This window comes from Triticum aestivum, chromosome 5D (assembly GCF_018294505.1).
Source record: "Triticum aestivum cultivar Chinese Spring chromosome 5D, IWGSC CS RefSeq v2.1, whole genome shotgun sequence".
NCBI lineage: Eukaryota > Viridiplantae > Streptophyta > Magnoliopsida > Poales > Poaceae > Triticum > Triticum aestivum.
Genome location: NC_057808.1, coordinates 498890261 through 498913467, shown reverse-complemented (window position 1 = coordinate 498913467; position 23207 = coordinate 498890261). Strand labels below are relative to the sequence as shown.

At 44.9% G+C, this 23207-nt stretch overlaps 1 pseudogene; it reads right to left on the bottom strand.

Moving 5' to 3' along the window:
- Positions 1 to 1351: 1351 nt before the first annotated feature.
- Positions 1352 to 4856, bottom strand: LOC123121009 (putative B3 domain-containing protein Os08g0325100; annotated as a pseudogene).
- Positions 4857 to 23207: the final 18351 nt, after the last annotated feature.

The following is a 23207-nucleotide window of genomic DNA, read 5'->3' as shown; positions in this document are numbered from 1 at the left end:
TTTTCCTTATCAATTAACTTTTTTCCAAATGCAATGAATTTTTTTCAAAACTAATATGTTTTTCCAAATTCGTGAACTTTTCTTAAAAATTGATGAACTATTTTTAAATTTGCCAACTTTCATCAAATTCGGTGATCTTTTTAATGTTTGCGATCTTTTTGATTTTTCGTGAAAATTATTTTTCTCAGGAAGCAACTGGTCAACCAGTCCGATCAACCGCGCCCAGTCAACCATGAAGACCCGAGTGAGCAAGTGAAGACCCTTAGCGAGAGAGCGAAGACACAAGCGAGCGAGCAGAGAAGCGTTTAATGGGCCGCGGTCAGGTTAACACGCGCGTGAGCACCAGCTGCGGTTGCTGGCACCACAAGCGCCGATTAGGAGCTCCCGATTAACTGCTCTGGTTGGGAGCCCCTATTCGACGCTTCGGGCCCCCAGGAAGCTCCCTGGCGCCCACGTGCCAGTACAGGTGTGTCGGCCCATGAACTCAATCGCATTTGAGTAAAAAAACGAAAAAACAAAAAAATTCACAAAAAAGAAATAAATTATGAATTCAAATTTTTTTACGGATTTCGAAAAAAGTTCATTGATTTGAAAAGAAGTTCATCGAATTTGGAAAGGTCATCATTTTTTAAAAGACGGTTAAATTTGAAAAAAAGTTCATCAATGTTGGAAAAAGTTCATCACATTTGTAAAAATTCACCAATTTTTAAAAATAGTTCGTAGATTTAAAAAATCATCAAATTTGAAAAAATAATCATCGAATTTGGAAAAAAGATCATCAATTTTGCAGAAAAATTCATGAAGGAAAGTTTCGTGAATTTGAAAAAGGAAAGAAAAAAGGGACAGAAAAAAAAAAGAAGAAAAGAAAAAAGGCTCGGCAACTTCTAGTCCTTGAAAGAGAGCAGAAAACTTCACTGTTAGTTCACTAATAAACACAAAAGCACTATCATATCACCGTCATTAGCGATTCATGAATCAACAGTACCACAAACATGAAAGCTTTACCAGTCTATCTCCGTCAGGGAATACAATAACATGGCATCTGGGTCAATAGGCGTCCATTTTTTTCCCAAAGGATCGCCAAGGACAGATTCCACTATCATCACGATAATGAAATAAACCGCTACCACAAATGCAGCATCCAGATGTGCAAAAGGAAACTAAAAAAGCAGCTAAACTACAACTAGGGAGTTCCAGGCCGTGTGCACGGAGGTAGATCGAGCACCAGAACATTGTCAAGTTTCTTCGCAACCGAGGCCTTATGATCGATAGGTTCACTCGTTTACCCCAGAACGAAAACAGCTGCTACGCTTGGTTAAGTGGTTTAGACACCAGAGACTTCCATGGGCGATCAGGCACCATCAGGGGCAACAACATCATCACCTTCCATAGTTTCAGTTTTAGTGATGCGAAGCAACCTTGAGTCAGGATCACGTGCTCCATCCGCACGATGAGCAGGAGCCCCTCTCCGGAACGACACTTCCCGGCCAGCATCATTCGAGACCTGACTGATAATTGGCAACATTTGCGCGGATGATATAGGCCTCCATGGTTCTCCTCTGATTGGTCAACAGTTTAAGGAGGCAGATATCACCCATCTTCAGTTTGTTGTCTTCTACAAACTGTTTCCATCCACTCCTGAGCTTTTTACCGCCACTGTTTTCAATAAACCGCACCTTCCACTTCTTGCCCAGCAGCTGAAGATATGACAAGAAGCAATAGCAATCATGTGCAAAGCATGGCAATGGTTGTCATCAACCGCACGAAATGAGCAAGTATGAATCATGGGTGATGCAACATAAGCAAGCATAGAAATCACGCCGTGCAAACTAGTAGTGCAAAGATGCAACATACTAGAGGGAATCCTCTCCAAGATATTTCTTAGCATAGTGTCTGGGAAAATTCTGTTTACAGTGAACAAAAGTTAGTAGATAATGGAAGAAAACTCCGTAAAACAACATGTTAAATTGCTTCCTAAATTTGTAAGGTAGTAGAAAGCAATCTGTATTGAAATTCAGAGATGACTGGTTATGAATTTACATTATCAGATAGTTTTTTCATTAATATTCCGTAAGAAGCACTTTAGAGTTTACACATGCACCTACATGATCGATGCAGGACACACATAAAAAAATGGAACTCACTAGACAGAACTCTACAACAATGTTGCACTTGCGCATCACAACAACAAATATGGGGATCTCTGAGTGCATGGACTGGACCTTCTGCTTCACCACTTCCTTCTGAGCTGAAGTTAGTTTGGCCTTGAGCACCGTAATGTAACCATCCTTTAACTGATCCTTCTGAAATGAAGATAGTGTGGCCTTCTTTTTCTTTTTCTTCTTCTTCTTGACAATGTAATTGGAACCAAGTACATCACATACTCCATGTCCATATTCTGAGGACAAAGAATCTTTAGTGCACAGAAAAGACAACTAATAAATATAACTATATAAATATGTGAATGATTTGCAAGTGAAGATATATCTATAACCGCAAACTGAGACCATATGAGTTGGAGGAGATAGTTATTGCGGTCCTATTGCCTTGAGCCCTTGACATGACTCGTCCACTTCCATTTGGTTCGTTGGTGGTGACTCTGGCAGTACCGTTTGTATGGGCTGAGGATGAAAATGAGAACTTTTCACAGTATCAGTAGCACTTGTCTGCCTTTCTTGCACAGGAGGCAGAAAATGATGGTGACTCTGCCTTTCTTGTATGGGCTGATGATGCCTTCTCACAACCAAGTTCATCAAAGATTATGACATTAAACTGTGAGTTCCCATTGTATCGGAATACTATGTTGTCAGCCATCTCTAGACCAAAGGTTTCAACGAATTTTTCCCATCCTACTGTAAGTACAAGATTTCCATTGTTCTTGGCAACTCCAATTACGTAAATGCGACAATTTTGTGTTTGAAGTATTATCTCTCTTGGGAATTCACCCTTGAAACGCTGAACAAATTCTTCTGGGATGATCTGGAGAGAAACAAGCAATATTTTTGTTTGAAAAATGGACTGTAAACAGGATAAAAAAGAGATAGTCTATAATCAAAGCAAATGTGTCTGTTCAATATATTTAACATGCCAAGGGAATTTAACATAGGAACAATGTGAATGCCAAAAGCATATTATCTTTATTTTCAACTATGAGGACACTTTTTGTGAACAAACATCACTAAACGTGCTACAATGCTGGATTCTTTCCAGGCATCAAATTAACATGAGACACGACCATAAGTTGCAAAGACTACATATAGTTTGTGTATGTCTCTAAAGCAATATATATCTCCGTATCATTTAGATTAGAAAGTATAAAGTCATTGGTATACAGAAAAACAACAGAGTAACTGATAAAAGGGTGTTACTGTATTTGAATATGAATTTACCATCTCATGTTGAAAACCACTCATCATATGCACCAAGAAATATTTCTTCTCATCATCCAAGTTTGCGTAGTGATATTCAGTCCGGCTCTTGCATCTTTCCCAAGGCGCATCCATCTTTTTAGAAGACCTGTAGTGCAAAATCTATTTCAAGTGAAGTTTGGTACCAGGAAATGAAGCAACGAATAACAAAGTCTAATATTTAACCGAACTTTGTTATTTCAAGTGAAGTTTGGACCCCATGCCAAAAAGGATCCAGAACAACCGATAATGCTTTTTCGCGACTAAGCTTATCAAAGATCATGACAATAAACTGAGAGTCCTCTTTGCATCTGAACATTAAGGAATCACCAATCTGTAGATCATAGTTTTCAATGAATTGCCGCCACCCCGCTGTAAGGACAAGCTTTTCTTGGTTCTTGGTAACCACAATAGTGTAACTGTAAGCATTTCGGGTTTCTAGCTTGATCTCTCTTGGGATCCCACCTTTGAAACGCCGCACAACTTCTTCTGGGATTATCTGCAGAAAGAAATCTTGATATCAATGCATTATCTTTATAAAAAAGTCTGCAGAAAAATAGATTTGTTTTGCATAGAAAGTCTATGCGCAAGATCCAAATGGCACTAGGTATGATCAAGCTGTGTCGTCTTTGCCTTTCTCATACCTGACCAGTATCTTAATCTTAGGGAAAAAACAAGGATAATGACTCTGGATCTTAATTGTAATTGCCCAACAAAACACTACGTGGAAATTCTTGTAAACTGACTGAATAGTCTGCCCGTCAAAGGAATTGACAGCAATACATAATCTGTAGTAGATAGTAGAAGCATCATTGGTCTTACAAATGCACAGATAGATAATAATATGGTTACCATCGCATCTTGGAAATCACCCAACATAAGCAGCACGAAATACTTCTTATCATCATCCAATTGCTTGTAGTATTGCTCATCCCGCAGCTTGCTGCGTGCCCATCCTTTTAACAGCCCATCTGCACTGCAAAATTAATTTACAGCGATAGGCTTTTTCGAAAAGGATTTACAGTGATAGGTGGTAAGAGGACATTAAGTCATGAACTATAAGAGGGCTTGTATGTGTAGATACATCCATTTCAGTGACAGCTAATATGGGAAGGAGGGAGTATTAGCCAAGTCCAAGCTTTACAAGAACACTTCTTGATGAAGATAAAAATTACAAACAGGCCCGAGGGGGATTTGTCATCCTCTCCCGACTTGCACAAATTGATGGCTGGGAGACCGACCGAATCGCCAGCGAGGAGGAGATCTGTGTGGTGGCTAGGGTTTGTTTAGGGAGAAGTTTATTCTTTCTTTTTTTAGTTTGATTTGAAGAAAGGAACTTTGATTCAAGCCACAACTAATCGATGAGATTGGACAAGAGATTTCTCCAGGAACCCGATTTCTCTCGTCCCAGCTCGCCAACCTCACGACGCCTCCTACCTTTGTCCCCATGGCCCAAAGGAATTACCTCTGCCAACTGACGGCCCGACGTGGTGACCTGCAAAAAACCATCCCGCCGGCGGCCGATTCTCAGGCGTGTTGGAGAGCTACCTCGACCCCATCGAGAGCGCGTGCAAGGCAGACACGGCGGGGCCACCGGCATGCATCTCAACATCGCCGTCACACCCTCCCCCATCACTCCACGCATAAATGTACTCTACTTGTATGGACCAACTTACTACCAAAGGGAAATGCGATAGAATCACGCCAAGACCCAAGGAAAGGATGCTCAAGAAAATCATCTGAGAAATTTAGCTCTAGTAGAGGAGCAGAGGAACAGAGGGTTTTCAGAAAGAATCACCCCAACCCCAAAACAATCGACAACTAAATTGAAAGAAACCACCCCCGGGAGGAGTAATTCTGGGACTGGGAATGCAATGCTTGGATTTTATCTCGTGATTCTTACCTTGATTATCCTGCCGCCTTTGTTCCCCTTCTCGCTGCCTTGTGCTGGCCTCTGCTACTCTGCTAGCGGTATGTGACGACGCTGAGCGGAGGGAGCTCCTCCAACAGTACTAGCCCAGCTCCTCAAGAGACCTCAGCATTCCTTTCTAAAAAAAAGTTAATTGCAAGAAACCTGGCTAGATTTGCAGAAAACCATCGACTCGTTAATCCGTTGCAAAAAACACCACAAAAACACTTAAGTCATTGCAAAAAACATTGATCGGATGATTTGGTCCGTTTGATCGCTTTCCGACCAGTGGGGCCTGATTGTACCACAAACTCGTTAATTCGTTGCAAAAAAACACCGCAAAATCACTTAAGCCATTACAAAAAGCACTGATCGGATGATTTGGCCCGATCGCTTTCCCACAAGTTGGGACTTAAGTGATTTAGCAGTGTTTTTTTGCAACAGATTAACGAGTTGGTGGTTTTCTGCAAATCTAGCCACAAATGTGGTTGCTTCTTGCAATTAACTAAAAAAAGACCTCAGCATTCATGTAAAAAAAAGACAGTCAGCGTTTCATGTAATAAAAAAGACATCAGCATTTGTTGTTTCACTGTCTTCAGAACGACCCTTGATAGTTGATGTATAGATTCGAAAGTTTTCTAAAAAATGAATTATACGATGTCTTTTAGTAGAGACCACTTACGGTTCCAAAACAATATCAGAAGTTTGTTTTTTGTTCATAACTAACAAAATCGACGCCGGCTCTTAAAAAAACCAAACGACCATGCGATTTAGAAATTGATTCAGTTTATGACAAGTCAGGTCATCTGCTGACTATTTTGTTTGACCGTTAACTTACTTGTGGGGCCCACGTGTAAGTTATCTCGTCCTTCCTCTTCTCCTTCCTCTCCCTCTCCGCACGAGCCATGGCTGCCCAAACCCGCCGGATATGCACCGGTCTCCTCCGCGCGAGCAACGGCCGGTCGGCTACCGGAACTATGAGCTACTCCGCTCCTTCCCCCGTCCGCCCCTCCCCCTCCCATCCTTCCTGGAACCCTGTCTCCCCATCCAGGTGCGCCGCCAGCAACCATGGCCCTCGCCCTGATTCTGCCGGGAGCGAAGGTGGCCTCCCGTACTAGCACGGGGTTCGCGCGACTCCTGGTGTCCGCGGCCCTCAGCCTTCAGGGGCGGAACCCCCTCCATGGCGCGAGGTGATGCCCCTCTGGCTGGAGCGCGGCCTCCCGCACGGCGGCGGTGCACCCCTCCATGGCGCGCGACGGCGAACCTCTGTTTGGAGCATGACCTCCTGCACAACGGCGGTGCACCCCTCCATGGCGCGCGACGGTGAACCTTTGTTTGGAGCACGACCTCCTGCACAACGACGGCGCCCCTTTAGTCTCAGTACGGTCTCCCGCATGGTGGTAGAGGGCGCGGCCGGAGCGGGTGAGAAGGGAGCAGCACACGGCGGCGGTGCCGCTCTGCCTGTCGCCCATCCGAAACCGACGGGTGCCATGTTGACTTTTTGTTATCAACTCCTCATAGTGTGGAATTGCTAATGCAATCCCGCGTCATCACACAACTGTCACAATGTTGCAAGATAACAATTCAAGAATTCTTTTGACAATATCTATTGCAAGAAAAATATACAAAGCCTACTTTAATCTGATTTGAGATGAACACAGTAAAGTAGACTCAGAACAATGTGGCTTAATGTTCATTTCACAAAGAATCGACGTTTAAGATCGTTGGTGGAAATCTTAACTGGTTCGGTTGGCTGACGAGTAGGGGATTAATAGACTAATTAGCAAGTTAATTAATTAAATCAGACAATTTATCAGTTTATCGGCTACTCGGTGACCCTGAAAATGGATTAATCTACCATTTAACTGGTTAATCGGATGATTTTTTTGAGCAGTGCTCAGAACTCATTTCAAGTAACTAAATTACAATTTTTGTGGTGCCTTCAAGCCACTAAATTGCTTGCTATTTTTCCTTACTTTCTTCATGGTTGAAGCCTTGGCCCTTTTTCTGGTTTCGTTCATTGGAGCAATGGCTGGTGGAGGGGGCTGGGGCCACACATGCACCTTGACGGAACCCCATTTGGGACTCAGCCCATCCATAAGTTTAGCCTCGCCGTCGATGAAGTTGTATTTGCACGAGAAGCTGGGTGACCCAAGAAACAGGACGCGGTCGCTCAAGCTTGTCCCTCGCCATCCAACGCATCTTACCATCGCCGTCCAATTCTTGCTAAATGGGGTAACCCGGATGAAAGTCAATTAAATGAGCTAATTTGCGTAAAAGAAATATTAAAGTAAGGGATAAAAATGGAATTCACTCTTTCTAACTTGAGTAATAGAATTTGGTCTAGAGATTCAAAGGGTACAAGAGAGATTGTTACTCTTTGTTGAAACATTCACTATCGGCAGAAACAACACCTTCCACGTAACGAGTACTCTATTCACACTCCTCATCATTCAACCATAAATTGATTCTTCCTTATTGGAAAACTCTATATACTGTTTTTTTTATTGTTTGGATTGCTTACCACATGTGTCTCGCGCCGCCACGGTGGGCCGACATGCCAGCGGACCTGCTCATCGACATCTCCGGCCGCCTGCGAGACGCTGCCGACCTCGTCCGCTTCCACGCCGTCTGCAGCCACTGGCGCAACGCGGCGCTGTTACTGCCATCCCCGGCAGCGACCCGCCGGACGTTTCTGCCGTGGCAGCTCGCGATGTGGGACGGCCTCTTGTTGCACTTGCCACTCAACTTCGGATCGAGCAACCGCCATGGCCGCGACAGCCTCGTCCTGTCATCTAGTACCAGCGACGAGATAAACTGGGTGGTCAGAGAAGATGGCACGGGCGTCTGGCTTTTCACGGCGCTTCCCCAGCCAACACTCACTGACGTTGTCACCGGAGCCATCACCAGGCTGCCTCGATTTTCGGAGGTGTATGCCGATGACGATCGGATAACACGGGGGATGGAGAATTCTCGCGGCGTTGTGTACCGCGATGGTACCGTCTTTTTGTACAATTTGAAATCGCACATCTTCATGGCGGCCATCGTGCGTCCCGGAGATACCGCGTGGACTACTGCGGGAAGGGATCTGATGAATTTGTTTCAAGCAGGCTGCCATCTGAGTGCTGCCGCATATCACGATGGCAAGATCCTAGTCTGCATGAGGGTGCACTTCTGGTTTATACTGACGCCGGACTTCGACGGAGACGGTGCCCCCGCCGGCGGCGAGATTGACATGAGGAATGGCGCAAGGAATGGAATAAATAGCCATAGCTATGTCTTCGTGTCACGGGATGAGCTAATGTGGGCGACCGTCCTCGACACCCGGGACTCGAGTTCTGGTTGCACGGGGCACAACCCGACGACCGCAGTGTCGGTGACGGTGCATGCTTTCGTAAACTGTGGTGGTACTGGTGACAAGATGCGTTGGATGGCCAGGGACGGCCAGAGCTTGAGCGACCGCGCCCTGTTTCTTGGGTCACCCACAAGCTTCACAATGGACGACACACCTATGGGCGTGGGCGGGTGCGCCTTCTTTTTCTTGAGGGGCTGCTTGCTCAAATACAGCTTCATCGACGGCGAGGCTAAGCTTGTGGAGGGGCTGAGTCCCAAATGGCGTTCCTTCAAGGCGCATGTGTGGCTCCAGCCCCCTCCACCACACATTGCTCCAATGCGTGAAATCAGCAAAAGGGCCAAGGCTTCAACCAAGAAAAATGCCAGGAAAAATAATAAGCAATTTAGTGGCTCGAGGGCGCCACGAAAACTCTAGTAATTTAGGAGAGCGGCGGTAGAGCACACGAGCTCGCCTGCTCCTGCTTGGCGTACCAATGGGACAAGGACACATTGGTACCTGTGTATTGAATGCGATCGTAGGGGAGGAAAAGGTGCGCAGCGTGCAACAGTATTATACGGTGACTTGGCTGTTTGATTTAACGACAACAACGGTGCACCGCACCGTTTGGTACAGGACGCAGTTGTCGGTGCATAACGACTGAGGACCAGCGGCTTGGAGCAGTGTTGATGCATGCATGCAAGGGTGGATTCCAGCTTTTCCTTCACGTATGTGGTGAATCTGTGTGCATGCATGGCATTGGCTGATGCATGTTTTTTTACGAAAATCCATTTATGCACCCGAGCTCATCTGCACCCGCGCTGACGAAAAAAATCAAAACAAATACTAGAAAAATTCAAAAAATTCCAAATAAAATCTGTGTGGTAGACAATTTGATGCGTGAGGCCCGCTCCAAATTTCAAGTCATTTGGACATATGAGCAGCTCTCAGCAAAAAAGATAAATTGAGGGTCTGTAAAAATGTTTACTGTTCATGTACTGTTTTGGCCCGATTTGTCTTTTTGCTGAGAGCTGATCATATGTCCAAATAATTTAAAATTTGGAGCGGGCGTCAGGCATCAAATTGTCTACCACACAAATTTTATTTGGAATTTTTTGAATTTGTTTTGAATTTTTTATGATTTTTTTTCTAACCGGGCCTGGCCACCAAAACGCCCCACTCGTTTCTTTATCCCTACTTGTACTCCATCTGGTCTTGACAAACTCAGGTGTTCTTCGTTGAATGGATGGATTTCAGAGACGACAACTTGACTGACAAAGTTTGACCGCACATCTCCGCGTACACCATGCACAAAGTGAATATCTCGCCCAAAAAATGTTCTACTGTATTTTTGCATTTTTGTACAAATCACACACCAGCAGGCCTGAAGTTGTCCCATGAACACTGAGCTCAGTGCAGCGACCTTGTGCATCAGATATTTGGCAACCTTGATGAAGATGCTGGAGTCCTGTACACTGAGTTCATTGACAGGCTTGCTGGTGTGCAAGGAGCCAGCCCGGACACACATGATGTGCCTGTCGTTGCAAGTCCATTTCGCCAAGACACACTTGATGTGCCTGTCGTTGTACGTAGTATGTAGTACGTAGGATTTTTTTTTGCTAGATTTAGGAGATTAAATGGGAGAGAGGCGGATGCAGAATGACTAATCTGAGGTGTGATCGGTCACTATTCACGGACGCGCCCGCTCGCGTCCGCGGACGTTTAAGGGGCCCGATTTGCAAAGTTCTGTTGTAGATGCTCTAAATTGATTTGCCTGAGGTTCCCGTCTACACATGGGCCGTGACGGCAGTTATTCAATCTTAACAATTGTTCGAATGTTTGGGTCGCGCATGCAACAAAAAATAATGGCAAACGTGTTTTTAATTTTCAAAAAGTTAGTGCAAATAAAGAATGTTCATGAATTTCCCAAAAATGTTCATAGTTTAATAAAAATGTTTGCGAATCGGAAAATTTGTTTGTGAATACAAAAAGGTTCGCGTATTTGAAAAATATTGTTCACTGATTCAAAAAACATTTGTGAATTCGATAAATGTTGGCGGTGAATTCAAATAATGTTCATGGTTTAAAAAGTGTCTGCGAATACGAAATGTGTTCACGGCAAATTCAAGAAACGTTGGCGAATTCAAAATATGTTCAAGTATTCTAGAAAAATGTTTAAGTATTCAATTTTTTTTGTGAATTCGAATATAGTTTACGAATTCAGAAATGTTCATGAATTCGTCAAGAATTCTGAAACAATTCATGTACTCAATTTTTTTCACGTACTCAAACATTGTTCGCAGATTCAAAAATTATATGCGAATTCGAAATATGTTCGCAATGAATTCATAAAATGTCCTTGGTTTCAAACAATCTCCGCGAATACGAAATAAGTTCGTGGCGCTTCTAAAAATATCTGTGAATTCAAGATATGTTCAAGTATACTGGAAAAAATGTTCTTGTATTCAAAAAAAGTTCTGAACTCAAATATTTGTTCATGAATTCAAAAATATTTGAGAATTGGAAATATGTTCGCAGAAAATTAGAAAAACATTCATGAATTCCATAAATGTTCATGGTGAATTCATAAGATGTTCACGAATTCAATAAATGTACGTGCGCAAAATCAGAAAATAATCCTAAATTCATAAAATGTTCACATATTGAAAAACTTTTTGCAAAATAAAAAAATGTTAACGTCTTCAAACAAAATCACGGATTGAAGAAAATGTTCACCACTACAAAAAATGCTCACCAATTTGAAACATGCTGGCGGCAAATTCAAAAAAGTTCGGGAATGCAAAAATATGTTCACGTATTCGAGAAAGAATGTTCACGTATCAAAAAAAAGTTTCACAACTGTAATATTGTTCACGAGTTCAAAAAAGTTCGCAAATAAAAAATATGTTCAAGCATTCGAGAAAAATGCTGACATATGGCAGCATGCTCACGTCTTGCTCACGTCATTCGATAAGACGGAGCTGCTTCGCCTAATCGCCTGCTTGAAGATATTCGCGTGGTATATTGCGAAGGCAGCGTGCTCACGTCATGTTCAAACATTGGAGAAAAATGCTCACGTATTTGCGAAGGCAGCATGCGCTTGAACAGGGCCGCGGGCACAAGACGGAGCTGGCCTCCTGTGCCAGGACGACGTTACGGAGGCTCTGCTGAATAACTCAGAGCAACAGTAAATCAATATCTGGCCCACTGACGCAATGGTGCCGGGTCTATCAGAAAAGAACAGTAGACAATACCGGGAGCAGGCGAGGACGAGCACTCTTGTGAATTCTCGAGTACTTTAGTTACTACTCGGAATGGGCTTTGAGGAAGACACGTGAACTGTGGTGTTGGCTTGAAAGCATCTATTCCTAAAGTTGCGCAAGGACATTTCTAAGTTTGAACCAACGATCTTAAATATCGATTCTTTGTGAAACACAAACATTAAGCAACATTGTCATCTAGTCTATTTTATCGTGCGCACCCGGAATTTAATTGGAGCGTGCTACATGTAGGCTGGCTGATCTTTTCAAAAGATCGGCCGGGTCATGAGCTGTATGATCCACGATTGTGAATAAAACCCTTGTTGCAGTTACAAACAGAACCCTTATTGCCGAGCATCTCCGGCTATAGCCGTCAACGTTGTTATTGTGAGAAGAGCCTTGTTGCAATTGCAACTGAACTCTTGTTGCAAAGAGCACCTCCAGCTTGCGGCCGTGTCCGTAATCATTGTAAAAAGACCCTTGTTGCAATTGCAAATAGGACCCTTAATGCCGAGTATCTTCGGCCTGCAGCTGTCAACGTTGCTACTACAATAAGTGCCTTGTTGCAATTGCAACCGAACTCTTTTTTTTTTCTTTTGGTTTTCCGCTGATGTATATATTGTACTTTACTTAATATTGAACAAAAAATACTTATGTTTGATGACGTGGCATTGCACAATAACTTCTGAGACTAAAACATTTTGTATAGCTGTTGCTCGCTACCAATAGATGGCACCGAAAACATGCCTAAAGATGTGCTATCGCATAGTGTTAGGGCATCTCCAACGGCAACCCACAAAAAACCTCCCGCATCCATCCACGCGGACAGGGGGAGACTAGTCTACGGACACGGATGCGGGAGACAGCCATCCAATGCTAGCCGCATATATTTCAAACCGCATTTTATAAAAGCAGACAAAATTCATGCAAACCAGCCGATACTCATCAAAGTTCGAATAAAAAGTAACACAAATCATTCACACATAGCATGCAAATTAAGTCTAGTACAATAAGGTCTCAAATTCGATTACCAACAAGTTTTATGGACGGATCATGTCCTCCCACACATACTTCTCCTTCAACTTTATCCAACAGCGTGTGCATGTAAATGGTCGTCTCTCTGACCCTGGTACACCACGGCGGCGCGTGCGGGCTACATATAATGTGTAGACCAACATTGAGTGAATGAATCAATCAACAAGTTGAGCAAAAGGAAGTAAAGCTTACCATCTCCTCCATGTCCGCGTGCAATGGCCAGCTTGTTTCGAGCTGACTAACCAAGTTGCAAAACTTGATGACGCTGACCTGAATAGCGCGTCAGGGATACGATAACGAGCTCACGTTGCGTGGTCTCATGATGTACACATCGTAGAGCGACCCTCATGAAACTTTTCATGCACTTGCTCCGAGAAGGGCGACCCTCTGGTCCTGCCTATGAAATCCGCGGATACGGCCAACCACGCATCACACAACAATTCATCCTCCATGTTCGAGCAGCTCACCATCCTTCATACTCTAAAAACAACAAAACATTTGAAAATAAGCTCAATGGCATTTGATCGAACACCTGGCCGGCGTGGTGTCCGCCATGGAGGTCGTCGACAGGGGGCGGAGTGTACCCGGGTACAAATGGCTCCATAGTGGAAAGCTCCGTCGAAACGGCGAGCGGGCGCGTCGGTGCTGGTTGCGACGCCCGGCAATGCCTCTGTGGCGGCCGGAGACGAACAGCGGCAGCGGCGGAGGTGGAGGGTGCGGATGCAAAGCAAGAGGGAGAAGGAGCGGAGTGGAAGGAACTGTGACTGGGCGGGGGTGTCGGAGTCCTACGTTTCGGGTGTCCGGACTCCCGCAAAATTTCCCACACTTTTGTCTCCAATTTGCGAGAGAAATCGCATTCGAACCGTCCCGCGGACCGATACAGGTCGGCGTTGGATGGCTTCCACGGTCCGGGCAACGCAGTCCAGACGGTTACGGGAGGTTTACAGGTCCGTCTTGGAGATGCCCTTAAAGCTTCCTATGAGTTGTTCGTGCTATTTTTTTTAGATGAACCCGTTGATTGTCATTCTTTTTGTGAGATAGATCTCAATATGCAGCTTATTGATGTATGAGCATCTTTTGTGGTCTTTCTGTTTAACTTCCATTTATCTCATCATATAGTTATGCTCCTATCTTTGCTCCTATGCCAGATGTATTTGATGAATGTGCACTCTGCTTCTGTTGTTGTATCTATCTTTTTCAAAAAGCAACAACATGCTACTTTTACTGGTGTTAGAGCATCTCTAGCAGACACTGTAGAAACGCCAAACCTGTAATTTGATGGGTTTACGATTTCGGACCAATTTTGTGTCCATAACAGACACTATAAAAGTTCACTGAACCGTAAACATTTTACGGACCATCGAAAACGCGAGCCTCCGACCTATATTTCTACCGTTTGAAGGGCAGTATACAGGCCACAAACTGGCCAGAATTCTCCGCTCTCCACACACACGCTGCCGTCCGTACCATTGGGCTCCAGCCATCGATTTCCTGCGGCTCTGGAGAAGTGCAGCCTTCTCTTTTCGTTTCCTCGTCTCAATGCTAACCAGCTCCAGAGGGCCCCTTCCAATTTCTCAGGGTGGCGCGCCTACGGCCGGCGGCCGGTGGGCGCGGGCGAGCAGTGCACGACGCCAGTGGGCGAGCTGCAGCTGCGCAAGGCGAGCGCGCGCGCGAGGACGGGCGGCGCGAGCGGGCTGAAGAAGAAGGCAAAGGGAAAATAATTGTTGGATCCACATAATTTTTTTTTACGGTCTCCTTTTACCGTGTCTGTTCTTTCAGAGCCCGTATCAGACCAAAAAAACGTTTTGAGGGGCACTTTAAACATGTTTTACAATTTCTATTTTTATGATGGTCTGCTAGAGACCGTATATATCCGACCCGTAAAACTCGTTCACAGTTCGCAGAAAAACGGTTTTGCGGACCGACGCAGGAGCCGGCGGAGCAGACCCCGCATAGCGGAACTGTAAAACGGAATGCGGGGTCTACTCCGCCAGCGCCCGCGCCAGCCCGCATATCTGATGTGGTTCTATCTGAATTTGACACGTATGCACATATTCAGAATTACTATGCATACCACTCGACACAAGTACAAGTACAAACTCATCGGCTGCTCGGGGGCGGTAGCTCTCCGTCGGTGGATCCTGGGGCGGCGACGGCGACTAGGGCCGGCTCAGGGCGGTGGATCCCGGGCGGCGACGGCGACTAGGGCGGCTCGGGGGCGGTGGTGCAGCGGCTCGGTGGACGAGGGTAGGGGCGCCCCCACGGCGCGATTCCGCCGCCCGCAGAATTGGCCGGAATCGCCGGTGGCGGACGGGCGAAAACAATGGCGGGCGGCGACGGAAGTGGGTGGGGAAAGGGCGCGGGCTGAAATGTCCCTCACGCCAACCGCTTTCCTGGGATACGAGGCACTGTAGGGGCGAGGCGGAAACCTGCGTTTTCGCGGGTTGGGATGGAATTTTGCCGCGCCCCTCAATTTTTTTACGGATCGGACGCATTTGCAGGGTCTGGTCGGACAACATTTTTCGCGCTGACCTGTATTTTGATAATTATTTTGCGTGTCACAACTTTATACGGTGTCTGCTAGAGATGCTTTTACATATCTATCCATTGGCATGTGTTAATTTAGATTGAAAAAAGGAACTGAAAAGGGTGTCAACCTACCCGGCATCACACAGATGCCACTCAGGCTGCGTGAATGGTACAATCTCATTGCTGGACGACGATTGCTGCCTTGACAGGTGACTCGTTGGACTGATCTGCCCATGGACATCTAATCTTGGAGATTAAGAAGCTTCTGGAGCTGCATGGGTTTATTCCGATAAAAATTAGCCTCGTCAAAATAGAGTTGCTTAAAGTCCACCTAATCTTGATCGTTCTAAAGATAGCACCACTTATTGGTGGCGCCGGATTTCATAGAGTGTTAAGGAATTTCTATATCAGCAGATTGTAACACTATTTTTGAGAAATAAAAACCCACAATTTCACCCACAAAAAAAATATCAAGTCCGATGTACAACCCCATGGTTAGGGAAACTCCAATGTCGTGCACCAAAATGCACCTAAATGTCTGGACCGAACGATCCGGATACTTTTAGCATGGAACATCGTGCATCAAACATCGGCGATGCAGTCTGGATGTCTGAATTTCACTAAACTGGTATCAAATCTAGGTAAGATTTGTGAGAGTCCGAACGTCTATCTGGCCCACCTGTTAGTTGAACTCCCCACACCCCATATGTTTTGTCCTCTAGGTCCACATGACCCACGCTGTCCAGATTTGATGCTTATTTGATGTATACGATTGGGTGACCGGTTCCCCTATCATTGTCTTTTGTGTGTCTATTTTGATGCACGTCGTTGCAGTTGCCCTCACATCAACCTATCATAGAAATCCTCGTGCCTCCCCTTGACATTTCACCGAGTATGTCCTCACTTTAATTTGCTTATACTTGTGATTTATTTCGACAAGTGAAGTTGCTTCTAATATTTGTACAATTACAATCTAAATAGTAATTTAGGAATACATTCCAAGAACTTGTGAACTTCTAACTTGATTTTAAATTACCAAAATTAGTAGCTAGTTTTGAATCCAATTTAATTACTAATTCTTTTATGATCTCAAATACCCTAAACACAAATTACCGGTACATAAAATGGTGAAAAATATATTTTATCTTAATTTGTATTGTAATACAATAAATACCACTAAAATGGCAATTAAAATAGGTGAGGTACAACTAAATAAATAGGGGTGAGGTAATTAGGTAAAAACACGGGATAAAAACCGCCGTCGGGATTTGGTTAAAGGATCTAAACAATCCTGACCTTCTAATGCGGAATTGAATAAACCAGGAAAGGATTTATAAAGGAGATAAAATAATTACGGCGGCGGATCCATGCGCTCGACATATTGCCCTAGCTAGATTGGATCGGATGGAGCCCTTGACTGAGGTCGCATCGCAGTGCGGCTCCGGCATGGCGGCCAGCCTCGCGCCGTCACGGTGGGCCGACCTGCCAGCGGACCTGCTCATCGATATCTCCGGCCGCCTGCGCGACGTTGTCGACTTCGTCCGCTTCCACGCCGTCTGCATACCCTGGCGCAGAGCGGCGCCGTCACTGCGAACCCCGGCAGCGACCCACCGCCATCGGACGTTTCTGCCGTGGCTGCTCGCGATGTGGGACAACCTCTTTGTGCACTTGCCACTCAACTTCGGATGCATCTTGGCCTTGCCGACATCGAGCGACCGCCATGGCCGCGACAGCTTCTTCCTGCCGGACGAACCATCTACCAGCGACGAAATGAACTGGGTGGTCAGAGAAGATGGCGCGGCCGTCTGGGCTTTCACGGCGCATCCCCGGCCAACACTCACCGACCTTCTCACCGGAGCCGTCACCAAGCTGCCTCGATTTTCGGAGGTGGATGCTGATGACGATGAGATAAAGTGGCAGATGAGCGATTCTCGTGGCATTGTGTACCGCGATGGCACCGTCTTTGTGTACGATTTTTACTCGCGCGTCTTCAGGGCGGCCATCCTGCGTCCTGGTGATACCACGTGGACTACTGCGGAAAGAAGTCTGACTTTGTTGGAGAAAGGCTGCCATCTGAGTGCTGCATATCACGATGGCAAGATCCTAGTCTGCGTGAGGCTGAACCTTTGGTTTATACTCAAGCCGGACTTCGAAGGCAAAGGAGTCGCCGCCGGCGGCGAGCTCGACATGATGAGTGACGCAAGGGATGGAATAAAGCGCCATAGCTATGTCTTCGAGTCACGTGGTGAGCTAATGTGGGCGACCGTCCTGGCCGAGCAGGACTGGTGCTCTGGTCGCACAGGGCATGACCCGACGGGCGCAGTCTCGGTGACGGTGCATGCTCTCGAAAGGGCCTACGGTGGTGCCAAGATGCGTTGGATGGCCATGGACGGCCAGAGCTTGAGTGACCGCGTCCTATTTCTTGGATCACCTACAAGCTTCGCCATGGACGACACGCCTATGGGCGTGGGCGGGTGCGCCTTCTTTTTCTTGAGGGGCTTCTTGCTCAAATACAGCTTCATCGAATGCGAGGCTAAACTTATGGATGGGCTGAGTCCAAAATGGGGTTCTGTTAAGGCGCATGTGTGGCTCCAGCCCCCTCCACCACCCATTGCTTCAATGCGCGATATCAGAAAAAGGGCCAAGGTCTCAACCAAGAAGAAAGCCAGGAAAAATAATAAGCAATTTAGTGGCTTGAGGGCGCCACAAAAACTGTAATTTAGTTGCTACTCAGAATGAGTTTTGAGCGTGTGAACTGTGGTGTTAGCTCTTGAAAGCATATGTTCCTAAGTCGCGCAAGGACATTTTAGTTTTGAAATTTTAGTTTTGAAGCAACGATCTTGAACATCGATTCTTTGTGAAACAAACATCAAGCAACATTGTCGGCTAGTCTACTTTATTGTGTGCATCCGAAATTTGATTCGAGCGTGCTACTCATAGGCCAACTGATCTTTTCAAAAGATTGGCCGAGTAATGAGCTGTATGATCCACGATACTCACTATATGATCCCTATTTTCTGTTTCACGCATAACAATAAGACCCTTGTTGCAGAGCATCTCCGGCATGCAGCTGCCAACGTCACTATTTCAAGAGCCTTGTTGCAATTGCAATTGAAATCTTGTTGCAAAAACCATCTTCAGCTTGCGGTCATGACCGTTGCCATTGCAACAAGACCCTTGTTGCAATTCCAATAGAAACCTTTCCTAACATTCGCGCATTTCCTATAGAACACCGCACTGCATCGATAACAGGTGGTCCCGCGTACATTAGCGGCGGCGGGTGTTGTCGTGCTCCTAGCAGCTGCGGTGGGTTGCAACACGTGAGATCCAAGGCAACGCTGGCATTGAGCTGGACGAACGAGGGGGAAAGGATTTGGGTCAGAAGGGAACAACCAGGGAGGAAGATGATGGACAACATCGCTTGGGGAAAAACATGTGGACTAACATGTTCGATTGGAGATAAGGTGGAGAGAGGAGAGCAGTGTTGCGTCTGCAATAGACTTGTGTTGCGTCTTGGTAGGATTGCAACAAGAGCCAGGCTGCAAAAGCTAAAATATGGTAGGGTTATTGTGGGTCATTCGATCAAAAGAAGATCCAACAAGCGAGGAGGCAGTTGACACATGCAGCGTGATCCGTAGGGTGAGCACTAGCGTTTTCAAATTAGATTAAGGTATGCCTTATATATTTGCAAACAACTAATATTGCCGAAGGAATTCTTAAGTATCATCTTGCAACAATGTGATAGTTATGTCTGATAATGTGACGTTGCATTAGCAGTTCCACACTACAAAGGGATGACACTGGTATCATGGGTCGGAACTACTTATCTTATAGTGTTGGTATCTAGTTTTCTATTTGCGTCTTTCCTTTTTGTAATGTAGTTTTCGCCCAAATTTTCTTAATTAACTGGGCAATTCTCTTTCTCCTTTGTGAAATGGTAGTAGACTTTCTACCGCTGCCTCGGCAAGTTGCTAAAACAATATAGTGTTAGTATCTCTTCTAGCCTAGTAAAGTCTTGCATGCATATCTTCTATTTTTAAGTAGTCAGAAGCTACTAAGTATTTCTTTTCTTTTCTTATTGCTCTCTCATTTAGCAACTACGCAATAGCTATTAGGCAATAACTCATGAACTTAATATTCTCCAACAATACTCTGTTATTCTCTATCCGACTGTCTTCAACAAGTTTGATCACACCATGGGACCATCATCTCGTCGTCAGATATTTCAATGGCTCCATCGATGCGACATCTACCTGCAATATATTTTCTAATTGAATAATAAGATTTTGTCTCGAGATCCAAAGGGTGCAACTTGTTTTTATTGGTTTCGTTGTTACTCTTGGTTCGAACATTTCACTATGAACGAGAACTCCCAAGGAAAGAATAATGTGTCCTAATGGTCTAGGGGTACAACCATCCAACCACGGATTGATTCTTCCTCGTTTTGTTTTGCTTATGTCCCAAATTCTTGTCTGGATGCGCATCTTTCTACAGAGCAAATTCTCATATGGTTTTCTCCCAATTACTCATGAAAATTTTCTGATCAAGATACATTTTTGAAACGGAACCATATGATTGCAATGTCATTGCTCAAGCAAGATATCGCAAGACATGTCACGAGATCCCATGGCAACACACATGGTATCTTCTAGTATCGAAGAGAATGCTAACATACTCTATTTTACATGCACTTATGTGCCTTTTCTTTGTTCATGTGTTTAAATTTCTTACCATCTTAGCTAGCTTCAGTTCACAAAGATCCTTCTTCATTGTTTTTTTTACATGGTCCAAGAGACTTTTGCATGTCCGGTTGTGATTAACGGGCCCACTAGGTGGAGGGGCGGGAGGGTAGCATGTCTGATGTCCAAAAATCTAAAGTTGGCATGGGCCATGGGCTGGGGAGGGGACAGGGAGTCACGCCTGCCTAGGATGCAGATAGCCTGCCTTGCCGCCTTGGCACGCAAATGCTAGGTTTTTTTGTTGAGGCAAACGCAAATGCTAGGTGCATAGCAATGCTTGCCTCAAGCGATCGATGAAGTGGGCCGGCCCAAAAAGGTGTACCCAATCGGTTTTGGGAAGCCTCTAGGATTGGTTCCTGAAACCTACAACCCGCTTTTGGCAGGTTTTGGGAAGGTTCTATGTCGTTGTTCTTATTTTTTTTGTGTTTTCTCTATCGGTTTTTTTGGTTTTCTTTTTTCATGCTAGTTTATTTCCTTATTTCCTTTTCTGATTTCTGAAATACAGGTAGACTATTTTTTAAATACACGCTGCACATTTTTCATATTCAAATTGAACATTTTTAGATACATGTGGAACATTTTTTTTAATACATGTTGGACAATTGTAAAATGCACATTGAACATCTTTTTTTAAAATACACGGTGAATATTTCAAACATGAGCTAAACATTTTTCAAAATTCTCATGTTATTTTTAAAAAGTGCAAACATTTGTTAAGTGTAGAATATATTTTCCAAATGTTACAAACATTTTTTTAATTTCAAGAGGAAAGTTTTACATTTCATGAACACCTTTTTAAATGTCAGACAGCATATTAGTAAACATGTAAATATTTTTAAAATTTTATGATCATTTTTAGAGTAGTACAAACAATTAATATGAATTAGCTGAACAAACTTTTACATTTTCATGAAAGTTTTTTAAAAAGATCATGAACAAATTTATAAATTTCATAAACATTTTTGTGAAAGGTGTGATTATTTTCTAAATTCGCACAAACAATTTTGAACACTACATGATCATTTGTTTGTTTTTACTGCATGCTTAATTTTTAGAAAAAATAAGAAAAATAAATTTTGAAATGTGTACTATTATAGTATTATATTACAAAATACATAGAAGAGAAAAAAGGGGTAATCTCTAAAATCAAAGTACTGAAATCCAATCATATACATATTTTGAATCTAATTTGAATTGCTGAAATAATTATAATTTAAAATTATCCTAAAATCAAATTAACACTACCATAAATGTTGAAAACCTATTTTATCTTGATCTTAATTATAAAAAGAAAAATCTAATGAAGAACTATCACTAAAATGGCAATTATAATAGGTGGGGTAAAGATACATAGATAATTTTTAAAAAATTACAAAGATAAATACCACCATCGGGGTTTGGTTAATGACTAAGGCCCTATCTGGTTCATAAGTTCTAGGACTTTTTTTAGTCCCAACTAAAAAGTCGCTAGTCCTTAAAAAGTCCCTACCTGTTTGGTTCCTATGACTAAACATGGACAAAAAGACCATATTACAACTAAAAGTCCCAAAAAGACTATTCGTGAGGGTCTTCTTTCATAAGTCCCAAGTACCCACTTTAATTCCCTATAAGTCCCTTATGTTTGGTTTAGATGTAATTAAAGGAACCTTTTAGTCCTTGTAAACAAACATCCTCTAAAAAGTCCCGATCTTCCAATGTGGAATTAAGTACAAACCAGGAAAGGGTTTATAGGAGATTAATAATTACGGCCGCGTAGCATCCATGCGCTTGGCATATTGCCCTCAGATTGGATCGGATGGAGTCCTTCACCGAGGTCGCGTCGCAGTCCGGCTCCGGCGTGGCGGCCACGCCGGCCAGCCTAGTGCCGCCACGGTGGGCCGACCTCCCAGCGGACCTGCTCGACGACATCTCCGGCCGCCTGCACGACGTTGCCGACTTCGTCCGCTTCCACGCCGCCTGCATCCCCTGGCGCAGAGCGGCGCCGTCACTGCGATCCCCGGCAGCGACCCAACGGACGTTTCTGCCGTGGCCGCTCGCGATGTGGGACGACCTCTTGTTGCACTTGCCACTCAACTTCGGATGCATCTCGCCAACGTCGAGCTACCGCCATGGCCGCGACAGTCTCGCCCTGCCGGGCGTATCATCTACTAGAAACGAGAACTGGGTGGCTAGGGAAGATGGCGCGGCCGTCTGGCTTTTCACGGCGCATCCCCAGCCGACACTTGCCGACCTTCGCACCGGAGCCGTCATCAAGCTGCCCCGATTTTCGGAGGATGATCACCATGGCTATGAGATAAAGCGGCGGATGGAGAATTCCTGTGGCATTGTGTACCGCGATGGCACTGTCTTTTTGTACAGTTTTGCCCGGTCCATCTTCACGGCGGCGATCTTGCGTCCCGATGATACGGCGTGGACTAATGCGGAAAAACGAGTGGGTTTGAACCAAGGCTGCCATCTGAATGCTGCATACCACGATGGCAAGATCCTAGTGTGCATTGGCATGCATTTCTGGTTTGTGCTCGCGCCGGACTTCGAAGGCAAAGGTGGCGCGGGAGGGGGGAAACTCCAAATGAGGAGTGACGCTACGGATGAAATGAAACGTTATAGCTACGTCTTCAAATCACGCAATGAGCTAATGTGGGTGACAATACTGGTCGGGCAGGACTGGGACAACTGTGGTTGCATGGGGCACAACCCGATTAGCGCACCGATGGTGACGGTGCATACCTTCGCAAGGGCGAACGGCGGCAAGAAGATGCGTTGGATGCCGAGGGACGGCCAGAGTTTGAAGGATCGTGTCCTGTTTCTTGGGTCACCTCTGAGCTTCACCGGTGACGCCACACATCTGGGTGTGGACGGCGCCTGTGCCTACTTTGTCTTTAAGGGATGCATGTTCAGATATAACCTTATCAACCACGAGGCTAAACTTATGGAGCAGCTGAGTCCCAAATGGGGTTCTGGCAAGGTTCATGTGTGGCTCCAGCCCTATCCACCAGC